This window comes from Balaenoptera ricei, chromosome 3, assembly GCF_028023285.1.
Source record: "Balaenoptera ricei isolate mBalRic1 chromosome 3, mBalRic1.hap2, whole genome shotgun sequence".
NCBI lineage: Eukaryota > Metazoa > Chordata > Mammalia > Artiodactyla > Balaenopteridae > Balaenoptera > Balaenoptera ricei.
Window position 1 is genome coordinate 116,249,878 of NC_082641.1, and position 16,581 is coordinate 116,266,458.

The window sequence follows — 16,581 nt, forward strand, 5'->3', positions numbered from 1 at the left end:
AGATTCTGAACCACTGAGCCACCAGGGAAGCTCATTGTGGGTAAATTTTTAAAGTATATATGACTTAAAATAAAACACTACAACAGTCAAATCCACCACGGAGGCTTCCAGTGTTCAGCTGAGTAATACAGCTGACCCTTGAACAACATGGGTTAGAACTGCGCAGATCCACTTATATGCAGATTTTTTCAATAAATACATATATGTGGGCTTCCCTGGTCTGGGAAGATCCCACATGCCGTGGAGCAACTAAGCCCGTGCGCCACAACTACTGAGCCTGCGCTCTAGAGCCCGTGAGCCACAACTACTGAGCCCATATGCCACAACTACTGAAGCCCGTGCGCCTAGAGCCCGTGCTCCGCAACAAGAGAAGCCACCACAGTGTGAAGCCCGCGCACCGCAACGAAAAGTAGCCCCTGCTCTCTGCAACTAGAGAAAGCCCGCGCACAGCAATGAAGACCCAACGCAGCCAAAAAAAAAAAGAAGTTATACTCAGATTTTTGACTGGGGGGCAGGGGCTGGCACTCCTAAATCCCATGTTGTTCAGATGTCCACTGTAAACTGTTTCATGTTCCTCTGATCACCAAGAACCACCTCACATTCATTCTTTCATTCACTCAAGACCCAAACTGTTTCCTTTTATCAGGAGAAAATATTTTAATAATTATCTTATTTGTTAAATGTTTAAAAAATGAAAGCCATAATCACCACCTTTAATGATGTGGACCGCCCCCCCCAACACCTTTGTGAACTCCTGATCTCTACTTCCTTGCCTTTCCAGCACCACCAATCTCAGCCCAGTTCAAAGGTGTTTTATTTCCAAGCTGACATCAGTTCTCCTTTTACATTTCTTCTCTCTCCAGGGGTACAATGGTGGTAATAATGAGTTTTTTACTTGGAGGCAGTTGAGTGGAGAGCTGTAGAATATGGGCCCTAAGCCATATTACCTAGGTTCAAGCCCTAACTCCACCATTACCAGTATTCCCAAGATCTTGAGAATAGCATTTATTCTATGTCCTTTAGGTCATTCAATGATAAAATGAGGATCATAACAATAATTCCTGCTATTCAGTTGGGGTAAGAACTGAATGAGATAATCCATGTAATATATTTAGAGCAATTGTTAACACAATGAGCACTGGATACATGTAAGATATTCTTGAACACTTACTCTCTGCTGGGATCTTTACATATCAGATCACTAATTTGCATGACAACCCTGCAAAGCAGGTATCATTATCCCTATTTTACAGGTATGATACATTTATATCAGATACAGTACATAAGTATGTTTATACATAACATACAGTATATAAGAACAGTTTAAAGAATAATACTAAGGGACTTCCCTGGCGGTCCAGTGGGTAAGACTCTGTGCTCCCAATGCAGAGACCCGAGTTCAATCCCTGGTCAGGGAACTAGATCCCACGTGCATGCCACAACTGAGAGTTTGCATGCCCCAACTAAAAGATCCAGCATGCTGCAGTGAAGACCCAGTGCAGCCAAAAAAGAAAGGGAGGGAAGGAAGGAAGGAAGGAAGGAAGGAAGGGAGGAAGGAAGGGAGGGAGGGAGGAAATTAAAAGAGCACCCATGACCCACTACTTCGATTAAGAATAAAACATTACCAGTTCCTAAGCAACCTAAATGTCCATCGACAGAGGAATGGATAAAGAGGATGTGGTACATATATACAATGGAATAAATTAGTCATAAAAAAGAACAAAATAATGCCATTTGCAGCAACATGGATGGACCTAGAGATTGTCATACTGAGTGAAGTAAGTCAGACACAGAAAGACAAATATCATATGATATCGCTTATATGTGGAATCTAAAAAAAGGGTACAAAAATGAACTGACTTACAAAACAGAAGTAGAGTCACAAATGTAGAAAACAAACTTATGGTCACCAGGGGATATGGGGGGAAGGGATAAATTGGGAGATTGGGATTGACATATACACACTACTATATATAAAACAGATGGCTACTAATAAGAACCTGCCGTATAGCACAGGGAAGTCTACTCAATACTCTGTAATGGCCTATATAGGAAAAGAATCTAAAAAAGTGGATATATGTATATGTATAACTGATTCACTTTGCTGTACACCTAAAACTAACACAACATTGTAAATCAACTATATGCCAATAAAAAAATTTTTTTAAAGAACATTACCAGTTCTTTATTTTTATTTATTTATTTACAAAAAAAATTTTTTTTAAACCAGAACACTTAATGCATGACTAACCATTGAAACCCATAAGATGAACTGTATGCTGCAACAGCTGCCCTCTTGGGTTTAGGTGTTGCTCCTTCACAGAATCCATGCCTGAATCCACAGCATACAATTTTTAGGTGCCTCATTCACTGGTCAAGGTGATATTTTGTCTTTTAGCCTTGGCACTCCATTATACTTTCTCTTCCTCTTGGCCAGGTAGCCACATTTGCCACAGGTTGACTTCTGAAGGTGGGAGGCGGCACAATGTGTGCACCTTACTGTGACGCTTTCCCAGTGATGACATCCCCTTCCTCACCTCTTCTGTGGCCAAGACCAAAGAGATTACCAGTTCTTTAGAAGCCCCTCCAGTGACACTTTCTTTCCTCCTCCCCTCCTTTCCCTTTGCTCTTTCTCTTTTCCTTTCCTCCCTCTGTACATTCTTTCTTCCATTCTCCTCCTTTTAAAGAATTCCCTTTTTTTTCCCTTCCGCACTCCGCTATTTCACAGCTATGAAACCTAGAGCAACATACTTAATTCTTATGGACTTCAGTATCCTTATCTATAAAATGGGAATAATAAGAACAATACCTACCTTACAGGCTCGTGGTAAAATTGAATGAGATAGTGTTTGTGTGAGGGTTAAATGAGATAATCTATGTGAAACCTTAGCACAGACCTTGGCATATGGTTGGAAGTCAATAAACAGTTGTTTATATTTTTATTATTATTTTAAAATCATTTCTTCTCTGATGGAAGAATTCTGTGGTATAATGGAAATAGGCCTTTGGAGTCATAGAGACCTGGGTTCAAATTGTGGTTCCATTATATACCAGCAGTGGCTTAATGCAAGTCACTAAACCTCTCCATCTATAAAATGGGGGTGATGATACTAATGGTCAGTAATCGACCACACAGGGTTGTTGTGAGGATCAGAAGAAATGACACATAAAGTACCCAGTAATCAGTTAAAACCTTTCCCTTCCTCTCTCCTTTTCTTCCTCTTTCTTTGATAGAGTAAATTTTCTTCCCAACAGGGGTATTAAAAGCAGCTGTGTGCTTGTGCAGTTTCCCCTAAACTCTGGATTCAGTTTGGCAAGTGTTTAACAAGCACCCACTAGGTGGCTACAAACACCTTCCTGGCTGGTGTGCTGTTATGCCTAGGACACTAACCCCCTTTGAGAAAATGAAGTTCTAGGATCATCTCCATTCCTGGGTCTGGACCCCTGGGATAATTTTTTAAATAATTTCTAAAAAAGAAGAAAGAATAAGAAGTTGCTGAATACAACTCTAGGCCCTAACCCCAAGCTTGTCACACACGACAGCTTCAGTAACAACTTTATCCAGTCATGTGCTGTCCCAACTAACATTCTCCAGCTGCCCTAGGGGTCTGTAATACAGTGAAGGTTGACACACCTGAGGCCTTTCCCAGAAAAAACTCCATTGTCTTCTCCTGCTGTGATCCCAGCTCTGGCCAACAGATAGAGCCATTTCCTCCCTCCCTTCTCTTCAAACTGCCTAAGCAGAAAAGCTGTTGCTCAAAAGCTGTGTGGTCCAGGAATGGGAGAACTGTGGCCATGACCAGACACCAGAGCTAAAGAAGGGTGAGGGCTGACTACTACCAGGAAGAATCTATTACATCTAAACTGGTGAGGACAGAAAAAACAGTCAGTTCCCATCAGGGTTTCAGCCCTACGGATATCTGGGGCTGTTTAGATTTTTGTTGGGGCTGGGAGAGGGCTGTCCTGTGCATTCTAAGATGTTTAACATCCCTAGCTGCTAGCCTCTAGATGCCAGTAGCATTCCCCTCCCCAACCAAAAATGCCTGTGACAACCAAAAATGTCTCAGACATTGCCAAACGTCCCCTGTGGGGCAGAATCACTCCTAGTTGAGAACCACTGGTTTGCAGCCACTAATAGTGTTGGGGCAATGTTCTATATAGAATAGACTCCTGGGGACCTTCAAGGGATGTACTCTGAGGGCCACCTGCCCTGAAAGCCCAGTTTCCAATGCTTGGGAGTTGAGGGAAGGCCCTTAAAACAAGGAAACTAGCCCTCACCTGTTGAGTAAGAAAAGCTAAGAGGGTCACAAAGAGAAGGGAAGAGAGCAAATGTGGAGTTGAAACCCTCATGGTTAGGATTAGACTGTGAGGTGTGGTTTATTTTTTGTTTTTAATTAATTAATTAATTAATTAATTATTTTTGGCTGCATTGGGTCTTCGTTGCTGCACGCGGGCTTTCTCTAGTTGCGGCGAGCAGGGGCTACTCTTCGTTGTGGTGCGCGGGTTTCTCCTTGCGGTGGCTTCTCTTGGTGCAGAGCACGGGCTCTAAGTGCGTGGGCTTCAGTAGTTGTGGCACGTGGGCTCAGTAGTTGTGGCACACGGGCTTAGTTGCTCCATGGCATGTGGGATCTTCCCGGACCAGGGCTTGAACCCATGTCCCCTGCATTGGCAGGCGGATTCTTAATCTCTGCACCACCAGGGAAGTCCCTATTTTTTTAAAATATTTATTTTATTTATTTATTTGGCTGCGCCGGGTCTTAGTTGTGGCAGGCAAACTCCTAGCTGTTGCATGCACGTGGGATCCATTTCCCTGACCAGGGATCGAAACCGGGCCTCCTGCATTGGGAGCGTGGAGTCCCAACCACTGCGCCACCAGGGAAGTACCCAGGTGTGGTTTATTTTAATCTCTAAAGATAAAGAAACTGAGGCTCAGCGATCAAGCAACTTGCCTAAGGTCAAACACCTAGGAAGTGATAGAACTAGATTTCAAACCCAGGACTATCTCCAAAGCCTTATGCTGCAACTCTGGGACTCCTGGAGCCTTATTTATTCATTCATTCAACCATCTGTTCATTTAACAACTACTTAGTTTCCACTATGTGCCAGGCTCTGGGACTAGAGTGATGAACAAGATAGTCAGTCCCTACATTCATGGACCCTGTTGTCTAGTGGGAGATAAAAATGACAAAGAAACAATCATACAAGGAATTAGTCAACAACAGTTATAAGAGCAGCGAAGGAAACACTTAGGTAACTAGACCTGTGCTAGACTATGGCCAAAGATGGCTGTAAGTCCTTCTATCCCTGGATACATGCCCTTTTGCAAGGTGACTTTTCATCAAGAAGTGAGTCTATTTCTCTGCCGTTGAATTTGTGCTGGCCCTATGACTTTCTTTAACCTATTGGTAAAACAAATGCAGTAGAAGTGACATTATATGACTTCTGGGGACCTTCAAGGGATGTACTCTGAGGGCCACCTGCCCTGAAAGCCCAGTTTCCAATGCTTGAGAGTTGGAGGAAGGCATCAAGGGACCTTACAGCTTCTACTCTCACCCTCTTGCTGCCCTGAAGCCACCATGTAAGGAAGCCCCAGGTTAGCCTCCTAGCTGTCTCAGGCACTCTAGCTGTCCCAGCTGTTTCCACCATTTTGGCTGAGGCTCCTTACAATGAGCAAGGCTACCTAGGAACAGCTAGCAGCCAGTCAACCCAACAACTGACAGCAGCTGCAGAGGTCACCCAGGCAAGACTGAGTCCAGTCAAACTGCAGAATCAGGAGCAAATGGTTAAGGGCAGTTTGTTATCCAAAGACAGAAATCCAGTTGAAGGCCCTAACCTGGTCTGGGGGTGGGGAGTGGGTCAGGGCAGGCTTCCTTGAAGACATAGGTTCAAGCTGAGACCTGGAGAATAAGTGGGAGTCAGCCTGGTAGAGAATGGGGGAAGAGTATCCAGGCAGCAGAGACCACCATTTGAAGGCCTTGAGCTAAAAATGGAACTGTGCTTGTCTGAGGTCCTACGCAGGGAATGGCAGCACAAGGTGGTCTAAAGAGAGAGGTAAGCCCAGAATTGCAGGCAATGACCAGTAAGTGAAGTGATTTACTAACCACCCACCACCCATCTCCATCTCCATCCTGGACCGACTTTTTATCACATTCTGAATACATCCATGGGCTGTGTCAAGCATGTAAATTTCATCCACTGTGTATGTCAAAGAATTAAAAAGTTGAAAATACAGATGCACATTAACCTGCCTCCCAGAAGCTTGCAAAAGGTTGAGTCACAGTCTTCTGGGGATGAATGATATGAAGATGACAAGGCAGCCTGAGCACATGGTAAAAAATGTATTTTTAATAGCTGTGATGACCATCTAAGCTATTATGGCCCCATCTTCACTGATCTCAGCTCATACTTAAATGGAAATTTACTTGAAAAGCCCTTTCTTTGCATAATGGGAAGGCAGGCTTGTCCAATTCCATTTCCCCAAGGTAATAGCTCCAGGATGTAATGGGAGGCCTCGCTACCAGCCCTGCTCATCGGGGGCTCAGAGCCTGGGTACCCCCCCTTCTCAGTGTTCTTTATCCCTATTACTCAGTAAGGTCCCCCTAAGGATGCCTCACCTCCAAGGTCAATGCTGAGAACTGTTAGGAGGAGGGAGAATTGACTGGGCTGATATCACTGTGTTGCTCATTCTCTTTGCGATGGGGAAGATGATACAGTGGGAGCTCCTTCTGTAGGGGCAAAGAGCTAAGCCTGATCACAGCAGGCTTCCCATCAGGCAGGCTTCCCTCAGGACAACCACGGGACCCCACACACAGGCTGTTCATTGGTTCCAACCAGCTGAGGGAGGGGGCAGGAGGGGGGTGGCTCTGTCCTCATCCAACCTAGCAACTCCTGCTTTCTCTCCTATCCCAAGAGGGTCCTACTGCGAAGCACTACCGAAGAGGGGGGTCATTCACATTTTTTTCACTACAAAAGTGAATATTTACTTAGGATAATAAAAGAAATCATACAAAATTACACATTAAAAAAAAATGACAGGGATTTCCTTGGCGATCCAGTGGTTTAAGACTCCACGCTGCCATTGCAGGGGGCGCTGGTTCGATCCCAGATTGGGGAACTAAGATCCAAATGCCACGTGGTGAGGTCAAAAAAAAAAAAACCTGACAAATCCCATAAGCATTACAAAATCCGAGGGGGGAAGACATGTTTTTATCAATTAACTTCCTGACATACCTCCATAATACATTTTTTCCTACATTTTAGCCTGCAATTTTTTTTTTTTTTAATTTGAACCCTTTCACTTTACCAACCCTGACTTACAAGAGCTTCCTTTTGTTTTTCTTGTTCTTGTTTTTTTTTGTTAAGGTATAAGATACATACAATAAAATGTGAAAAGTACCCATTTTCACATGTGAAAAGTAATTTGATCTTAAGTGTACAATTCAAGGTTTTGTTTTTTTTTACATATGCACACACTCATAAAACCACCACCCAGATCAAGGTAAAGAACATTTCTGACAGGTGTTTACTCTTAATCCAGTTCTATTACCAATACCTTTTTTTTTTTTTTAATTGACTGAGGTTCAGGTATTAGGCTATGAGCTTTATGAAACATGATATCATTTGATCCTCACAACAAAGTACCCCTATCATCTCCATTTTACAGATGAAGAAACTGAGGCTTCAAGAATTTAAATGCCTTGCGAAAGGTCACCCACAGAAGCAGGTGCCAATGTGGCACTCAAACCCAGATCTGCCAGACTCCAAGGCTCATGTGCCTAACCACTGCTATAGCAGGGGGCATCTACTGGCATCATTTCAAAGTAACCTACTGCCTCCCCCATTTTTGTTTTATTTTATTATGTTCCCCAGGAACCTCTGGGCTTCCCTTTAAAACTTGGATGGAATAATCTCCACTTTCAGCATACCCCCTCCTGTGAGCTCAATGCCTGGCTCCTGCCCCCTGAGGAAGACATCAGAGGACCCTCTACCAGCCCACTGTTTCTGGCGGCACAGTGGCCACTCCACTGAGCTTGCGGGCCCTCCCTGAAAAAACAGCTCCGTTCTCACACTTCCCCAGCGTCCATGAGTGTAGAAAGCACAGCTCAGACCCGAGAATGCTCTTTATCTGGAGTTGGAATGGAAAAGTCACTCAGTCTTTGGACAAGTCCTGCTTCAGCCACTTCTTAGTCAAGTAACCATGAGCAAGTTGTTTTATCTCATAGAATGAGAGTTTCCTCAACTTGAATAGGAGGGTACTAAGAGAAGCTCGCTCATAAAGTTGTTCTGAGAATGAGATGAGATCATGCCATGCAGACAGTCGTTACACAAAGATTGTTGCATTTCCAACAGGCACGGTGTCCGGTGTCCCTTCACACTTGCCAGATTACCTGCTGGGTCCAGGTCAGGAAAGGATCAATCACAATAAAATTACAGAGTGGTGGCAAATAAAAACAAGAAGTAAGGGAGAAGAAGGGAGCCAGGAAGATGAAAGATCTGGGCAGAGAGAGGGTGAAGTACAAGCTGGGAGTCCTGAGCTGGCACCTCAGACTCAGGAAGGAGCCCTTGCTGGGGCAGCCTGGCACTGAGCATTTAGGCCTTCCCTGTCTTTGGATAGCCTCCCAGACAGCTCACAGCTTGCACCTGCCTACTCCAAGGCCCACCTGGTTGTTGGAGGCTAATGAAATCCCCCTTTCTCCCTTCCTTCCTGCTTTGCCCTCCAAGCTGAGGCTGGTCCCAAGCTGACCCAAGTCCGGTAAACACATCTCCACAGTGTTGACCTCATGCTGAGGAGGCATCTGGCTCAGTCCCAGCTCTTTCTGCCAGGGGACACACAAAGACATGCATCCCATCCTCTAATACCTTCCCCCCGCACCCCCCTGCAACACTCGCAACCTGGGCAAGAGAAATGCATCTTCTCTGCTGCTTCTCTAATTTGAGAAGGTAGACAAGAAGGCTAAACGCACTCCCACCTACACTGTCTGAAGAAGACTCATGAGTGCCCATTCGTTGAGCAGCACTAGGGGCCAGGGGACGGGGGTACGCACTTGCCCTAGTGCACTTGCCTTTAGTAAGTGCTAACTGCTATGCCTAAATTTCTCTAACCTGTACAACCCTGGGAGGGAAGTGTTATTTCCTCCTTTTTACCCATGAGGAAACAGGGTCTGAGAAGTTAACAGTGTGGCACAAGGTCAGTGGGTGGCCAAGCCAGAATCCAAACTCAGGTTTATCTCTAAAACCTAGTTGTTTTAACTCATACATTTCGATCTAAATTAACTTTTTGTAGTAAATGCTAATGTTCCCAGCTCAGAGTTGAAAAAACTAAGTCTCATAGAAATTTAGCAACTCACCCGCAATCACACAATTATTCCTTTGCCCCATAACTCTGCAATTACATGATGATACCTTTGCCCCATTAACTCTCCTTTGCTAATCTCCTGCATCCCTGTTGACTGCCCTCGTGGAGCCTGTCATTTCTTGCCTTAGGTTGGAGATGACTGGGTGAGCATCCTTCCTCCCAGTCTGCAACCCAAGGTGCCTAGTGAGTGCCTAGCTGTTGGCTTCCATGCTTAGTCAGTCCTTGCTACTTGAAATTGATCCCAAATGGCTGCCAGAGCCTCTCCTCAGCCTCTGCCTCTGAGGGTCCCTTGGGCCCAAAGAAGTGTGATGACCTCAGATTGGGCCAAAGGCAATAACAAGGAGCTGCCGGCATCAAGCCTGGGGTAGCAGACAGAAGGCCCCAGAGCAAGTCTGATTTAATCCTGTAATGGAATGTGACTCAGATAAGGCTTTTATCAACCCTTCCTAGGCTGTGGGGAAAAAAGGACCATCCCAGAGTCATGGAGAGATGCTTTCCACTGTCCTAGGGCTGCCCAAGGGTCCCTGAAGGCCTGGCCCCACTGGAAGGACCAGGGGAAAGCAGAGGTATCAAGGGGCACTTGGAGGAATTTGTCTCAAATTTTCAGGAGTGAGGGAACAGGAGGGAGAGGAGGAGACTTGGGAATTCAAATGTTCAGGCAGAGAGGATATTAAACCCTAACACTTAAAATAATAACAACCGCTATAATTTATTAGGCATTGTACTAGGCTTTTAAATGCTTATGCAGTAGGTACCATTATCATCCTTATTATAGAAGAGAAAATCAGACTCAGGAAGGTAAGTCACACAGTTGCTAAAATGGGAGAGCTGGGACTTCCACCTAAATCTGCCTGATTCCAATGCCCTCCGGCCTCACCATGACGCAGATGGACGGTACACAATCACTCTTATTCACACACTTCTTCACCCCTGGAACCTTTGTTTGTCAGCACCTCATGCACTTCTCCTCTTCCTGGAAGAATTCCAGGAAGCTCTACGTAACCACAAGCTGCAGCCTCCCCAACACCATAAAGGGGAGAAAATACAGGATAAAGCTAGGTGAGCTGACCAATCAGGAGAAGAAAGGCTACACAGCCCCCACCTCTCAACCCCCAGGGGCAGCCATACCAAAGGCAAAGTGGTATCTGGCCTTCTGCCAACTGCTTTCTCTGTCCCTCGCCCCCTCCCCCAGCCCTAAGCTCCCTACGCTCACTTCTCATTTTTTTTCCTAGATCAACTTTACTTTCCAAGCCCCTACTCCACTCATCTTGTTCATTCAGGAACACTTCTAAGTACTCATTGTTAGCAATAGACTAGGGATTCACCTCCCTTGCCAGAGAGAAACACATACAATGCAATATTAATAGCAATAATAGCTAACACTTACTGAGCACTTACTATATGCCCGTCACTTTTGTTTCAATTTGAGCTTGAAAATGCAGGCAGGACAAGCAGTAGCTTTTATGTCAATTACAAGGAGACTAAGTCAGACAAGGGGAGGGATCTAATGTTCCAGAAGCTTTCTCTGCATGGAGGCCCAGTACCCTCAGGAGACAGAGGAGCGTGGTAACAAAGATCATGGACTCTGGGCTCAGGCCACCTCGGGTCTGAGGTCAGCTCCATTACTGGCTAGCTATGGATTTGTAGACAAGCTAATTCTCTGAGTCTCAGTTTCTTCCTTGATAAAATGTAAATAATAGTACTTATCTCCTAAGGCTGTTGAGAGGATTAAAGAAATGATGTTTGTAAAGTGTTTAGCAAACTCCCTAACCCACAATAATCAATCAATTTTTAGCAATTATTATTACTTATTAAAATAGTGTTAGGATGAAATAGCTAAATTGCAAACTTTTTTAAAGCTCTTCAGATCTAAGCAGGATTTTTTTTTTTTAATTGCATGGTTGTAGTTGATTGGACTTAAGACTACTGTGCTCCTTGGGACTAATAGGTCAAGGGCTTTCCACATCATTCTGCCTGCTGCTTGGAAGCATACTTGGCAGGAGCTGTTGTAACAGAAGTGGTTTGGGGCAAGCACCTATAGATCTAATTATCTGGGCTTAGGCAGAAATTACCACTGGGAGAGCCGGAGGGGCAGCATTTTTGGATTTGTTTGCTTCATACATTAGTTTGCTAGAGCTGCGTAGCAAACTAATGTGGTAACAAAGTACCACAAAATGGGTGGCTTAACCAACAGAAATTCATTGTATCACAGTTCTGGAGGCTGGATGTCCAAAATCAAGGTTTCAGCAGAGTTGGTTCCCTCTGAGGGCTGTGAGAGAGAATCTGTTCCAGGCCTCTCCCCTAGCTGGTGGTTTGCTGGCCATCTTTGGTGTTCTTGGCTTATAGGATCACCATGTTGATCTCTGCCTTCATCTTCACACGACATTCTCCCTGTGTGCTTGTCTATGTCCAGTTTTTGTCTTTTTATAAGGACACTAGAGGTACTGGATTCAAAGCCCACCCTTCTCCAGTTTGACCTCATCTTTTTTTTTTTTAATTGAGGTGTAGTTGATTTACAATGTTTCTGTAACAGCAAAGTGTACAGCAAAGTGATTCCATAAGTTATTACAAGATATTGAATATAGGTCCCTGTGCTATACAGTAGGTCCTTGTTGCTTATCTATTTTATATTATATATAGTAGTGTAGATCTATTAATCCCAAATTCCTAATTTGTCCTTGCCCCCCCTTTCCCCTTTGGTAACCGTAAGTTTGTTTTCTGTGTCTAAGTCTATTTCTGTTTTGTAAATAAGTTCACTTGTATCAATTTTTTAGATTACACATATAAGTGAGATCATATGATATTTGTCTTTCTCTGTCTGACTTACTTCACTTAGTATGATCATCTCTAGGTCCATCCATGTTGCTGCAAATACCATTATTTCAGTCTTTTTTATGGCTGGGTAAAAATCCACTGTATATATATACATATATATATATATATATATGTATATATATACACACATATATATGTATATATATATGTGTGTATATATATATATATATAAAACACATCTTCTTTAGCCATTCATCTGTAGATGGATATTTAGTTTACTTCCATGTCCCTGTTTCCAACTAAGGTCACATTGTGAGGTACTGGAGGTTAGGATTTCAACATATAAATTTGGGGGGATGGTGCAATTCAACCCATATCATGTTAGAATTTCTTGACTAAGCTCATGACTTTAAACTCTGGAAAAAAACTTAAGAATTTGTGGGTGTTCATGTTGACCTTCTAAGTCCATGAACCCCTCCTCTCCACCCTTCTCATCTACCTACTTTTCAATACTTCTACCCCAGAATTAGAATCCTCTTCAAAATCACCATTTTACTTTCCAAAGCTTTCAAACTCCTTTTCAGTCTGTGATGACCATACTGAGGGCTCAGTAATTATTCAAAAATTACTTATCGAATAGGCACTAAGCACTATGAAAACCACAGCAATCAAGACCCAGTACCTACCCTCACAAAGCTACTGAGTAGATATCAGAGCATTTACTTTAATTTTAATTTAATTTTAGAGCATTTTCCTTTTTTAAAAAATAAATTTTATTTATTTATTTATTTATTTATGGCTGCTTTAGGTCTTTGTTGCTGCGCATGGGCTTTCTGTAGTTGCAGCGAGCGCAGGCTACTCTTCGTTGCGGTGCACAGGCTTCTCATTGCGGTGGCTTCTCTTGTTGTGGAGCACAGGCTCTAGGCACGTGGGCTTCAGTAGTTGTGGCACGTGGGCTCAGTAGTTGGGGTATGCGGGCTTAGTTGCTCCGTGGCATGTGGGATCTTCCTGGACCAGGGCTCGAACCCATGTCCCCTGCATTGGCAGGTGGATTCTTAACCACTGCACCACCAGGGAAGCCCAGAAAAGTAGACAAGGGGGTACCCGGATTTGAACCGGGGACCTCTTGATCTGCAGTCAAATGCTCTACCACTGAGCTATACCCCCTCTCATTTTCCTTTAAAATCTGGCTCCAGCACCAACTTTTGTCACATTTTCATAATCACTGTAGCTAATAAAACATTTATGGATTTTAATCTGTATGCCAGGCAGCAGGCAAAGAATTTGCATGCACTACTTCATTTAATACTTGGATCAATGATATGAAGTGGGTACATTATTATCCCCACTTTACTGATGGGGAGAATAGACATTTATAATTATATACTCTCAGATAGCTTTTCCCTGTTTATTTTTTTTACAATTTTCTTTTTTTTTTTTTTGGCCACACCATGCGGCTTAGTTCCCCAACCAGGGATTGAACCCAGGCCCTCAGCAGTGAAAGTGTGAAGTCCTAACGACTGGACCTTGGACCGCCAGGGAATTGCCTTCCCTGCCCTGTTTCTTTAATTAGCTCAGTGTAAGTCCTCTAACCCCACCCATCCTTAGGTCCTCAATATCCCTTTAGAAACTACATGATCATATAATACAATTTTTTTTGAGAACTTCCAGGTGCTGTTGCAAATCAAACATTTTGAGCCTTTCCATATAATGACAAAATATTCAAGAAAACATGGGGGAAAAAAGTTTCTCAACTAGTTTGTTGATACTCTGCTTCATAACTGGTCTTACTGATTTGTGCTTACTAGTTAACTGAGGTATGGGTGTGTTTTGAGTATATAAGCTCATTTGTAAGAAAACCATTCGAGTTTTTAAAGAAGTGTGTTTTACCTTATAAAGGGACAACATTGCCCTTATCCTAGTCTCTTTGGGTTGCAAGGAAAAGAGAGGCACTCGTGCTAGTGTAAGAAAAGGTGAGTACTAATGGTTGGGTGTGTAGACGGCATAGACTTCAAGGACAGGAAATTAGCATGGCTAGGCCTTATGGAACTGAAAAAATCATCAGGAACAAGTCCATTCCCATCATTTTCACATAGACTAAAGCTAAATGGCTTCTTCTTTGTACATCTCTCTGTACTTCTCCGTATCAGTTTCCTCAGCTCATCCATCAGCTGTACTAGTTCTGGAGTCTACATGACTCCCCTCAATTGACTGCTTCAGTTCCCAAGAGAGGAATCTGATTTGTCTAGCTTAGGTTAAGTGTTCACTCGTGGTCCAATCAACAAATGGCCAAGGGGACAGGGTCATATGGCACAAACATGGCTGCCCAGGTCTAGTTATTTGGCAAGAACTATGAGTGGGAACAGTTCCTAGAGAAGTGGACCATAGATGACAAACCACAGTATGAATATTAGAGAGTTCTGAAGACTATAATGACCTAGTTGACCAGACTCCCTATTTCCAAAATATTAGTTGGCAGATAAATTTGTGAACAATTCTATCATGGCTACCATTTCTTAAGCTCTCACCTTAGTATCTTATTTAATCTTCACAACCCTTCTAGATAGGCATTATCATTCCTGTCCTACAGATGAGAAATCTGAGGCTCAGAAAGATTAAGTGAGTAGTCACATCACGGTGAGCTAGGATTGGAACCTGGGTCTATTTGACTCCAAATCCTGTGCTCTTAACTTCTAGGAGTAGGAGACTTATGCTATTACAGTAAAAAGCAGTTTTTTAGCTACTGTTCTAGCTTAAAACCATAACCTCAAATATATTTGTAAGGTCTACAAACTTCTTTAAATTGCATTTACATCAATGACTCATATGAGTCCCTAGCAACCTGTGCAGTAGTCAGGGCAAGTTCAAATGAAGGGCCTCGAATTCTTCTTATCACATTGTATATTCACCTTGCCCATTGGACCAGTGAGTGAGAAGTAGTAATCAGACGGCTGACCTGGCAGCTACAATCCACAGAAGATGTGTACATCGAAGGTTAGATCTGAGCAAATGCTTCTAAATCAATTGGACCTCCCTTGAGACTTGGCTGGCAATGAATGAGAGTGTGAGGTGCTTTTGACACACGCATCCAGCATCTGATTTGAGCGAAAATGTCCAAGGGCACAGGTGGGACTCCCAGCCCCAGGCTCTAGACTGTGGTAGCTGAAGACCTAATCTGCTGTCTGCAACTGGACTGCATCAAGGGCAGTTTCTGGTCTCCTGGTTCTCCCGAGTCATTGGGAGTTGTGTGGGTTAAGAAGCTCCTCTCCCCAACTCCCACCCCCACCTTTAAACACCTTTCTCTAGCAAAGTTTGGCCTCTGTAGCCCCTTTGCCGGTAATAGGAGATGGTACTTCTCCCCAAACCCTCAAGTTCAGAAAGGAAAGCACAACAAGATTTCTTGTTCACTGAGAAAACTACCTCCTTTACATTTGGCTTCTTTTCCATTAAGATCGAAAGTTGCAAATCAATCAGGAGAAAACTGCCCTCGGGACTGTTGAGCAGACATTTTCACTCAAATCAGATGCTGCATGTGTGTGTCAAAAGCACCTCACACTCTCATTCATTGCCAGCCAAGTCTCGAGGGAGGTCCAATTGATTTAGAAGCATTCACTCAGATCTAACATTCACTGCACACAACTGTGGACTGTAGCTGCCAGGCCAGCCATCTGATTACTACTTCTCACTCACTGGTCCAATGGGCAAGGTGAATCTACAATGTGATAAGAAGAATTCGAAGGAATGAAAGACAGAGCAGCTGTCTTCCACACTCCAGGATCACCAAGCTGAGAAAACTGAAGGTACTAAAAATTAACCAGGTTTTGAAGCTATCATTGAACATCTACCACATACCAAAGGTTTGGCATACATTAGTTCATTTAATCATCAAAACAACTCTGGTAAGTAGATGTTATTAATATCTTCATTTACAGGTATAAACAATATTTTAGCTATGGAAAGCAGAATTTCTTAAACATAATAAATTATGAATAGGCTTTATGAGTGGATCATCATCTCTAAAACTAATTTCTCTCACAAAAGGGACCTGGGAAGAGCTCTCTGGGCAGGGTGGTTAAATGGTTATCACTTTTACTGCTTTGCCCCACTATCATCTTCTGTTAAAAAAAACTTCAAGTGCACTTCTGTAGTCAGACAGATCTGGATTCCAATCACGGCTCTGAAGAGTAATCAAGAAGGGGCTTCCCTTGTGGCGCAGTGGTTGAGAATCTGCCTGCCAGTGCAGGGGACACGGGTTCGAGCCCTGGTCTGGGAAGATCCCACATGCCGCGGAGCAACTGGGCCCGTGAGCCACAATTACTGAGCCTGCGCGTCTGGAGCCTGTGCTCCGCAACAAGGGAGGCCGCGATAGTGAGAGGCCCGCGCACCGCGATGAAGAGTGGCCCCCACTTGCCGCAACTAGAGAAAGCCCTCGCACAGAAACGAAGACCCAA

At 43.7% G+C, this 16,581-nt stretch overlaps 1 non-coding gene and 1 pseudogene across 1 annotated transcript; both read right to left on the reverse strand.

Moving 5' to 3' along the window:
- Window positions 1-2,235: 2,235 nt before the first annotated feature.
- Window positions 2,236-9,378, reverse strand: LOC132363394 (large ribosomal subunit protein eL37-like; annotated as a pseudogene).
- Window positions 9,379-13,225: 3,847 nt separating this feature from the next.
- Window positions 13,226-13,297, reverse strand: TRNAC-GCA (transfer RNA cysteine (anticodon GCA)). Its single transcript has one exon. It is a non-coding gene; the product is annotated as a tRNA-Cys (tRNA).
- Between the last annotated feature and the right edge of the window lie 3,284 nt (window positions 13,298-16,581).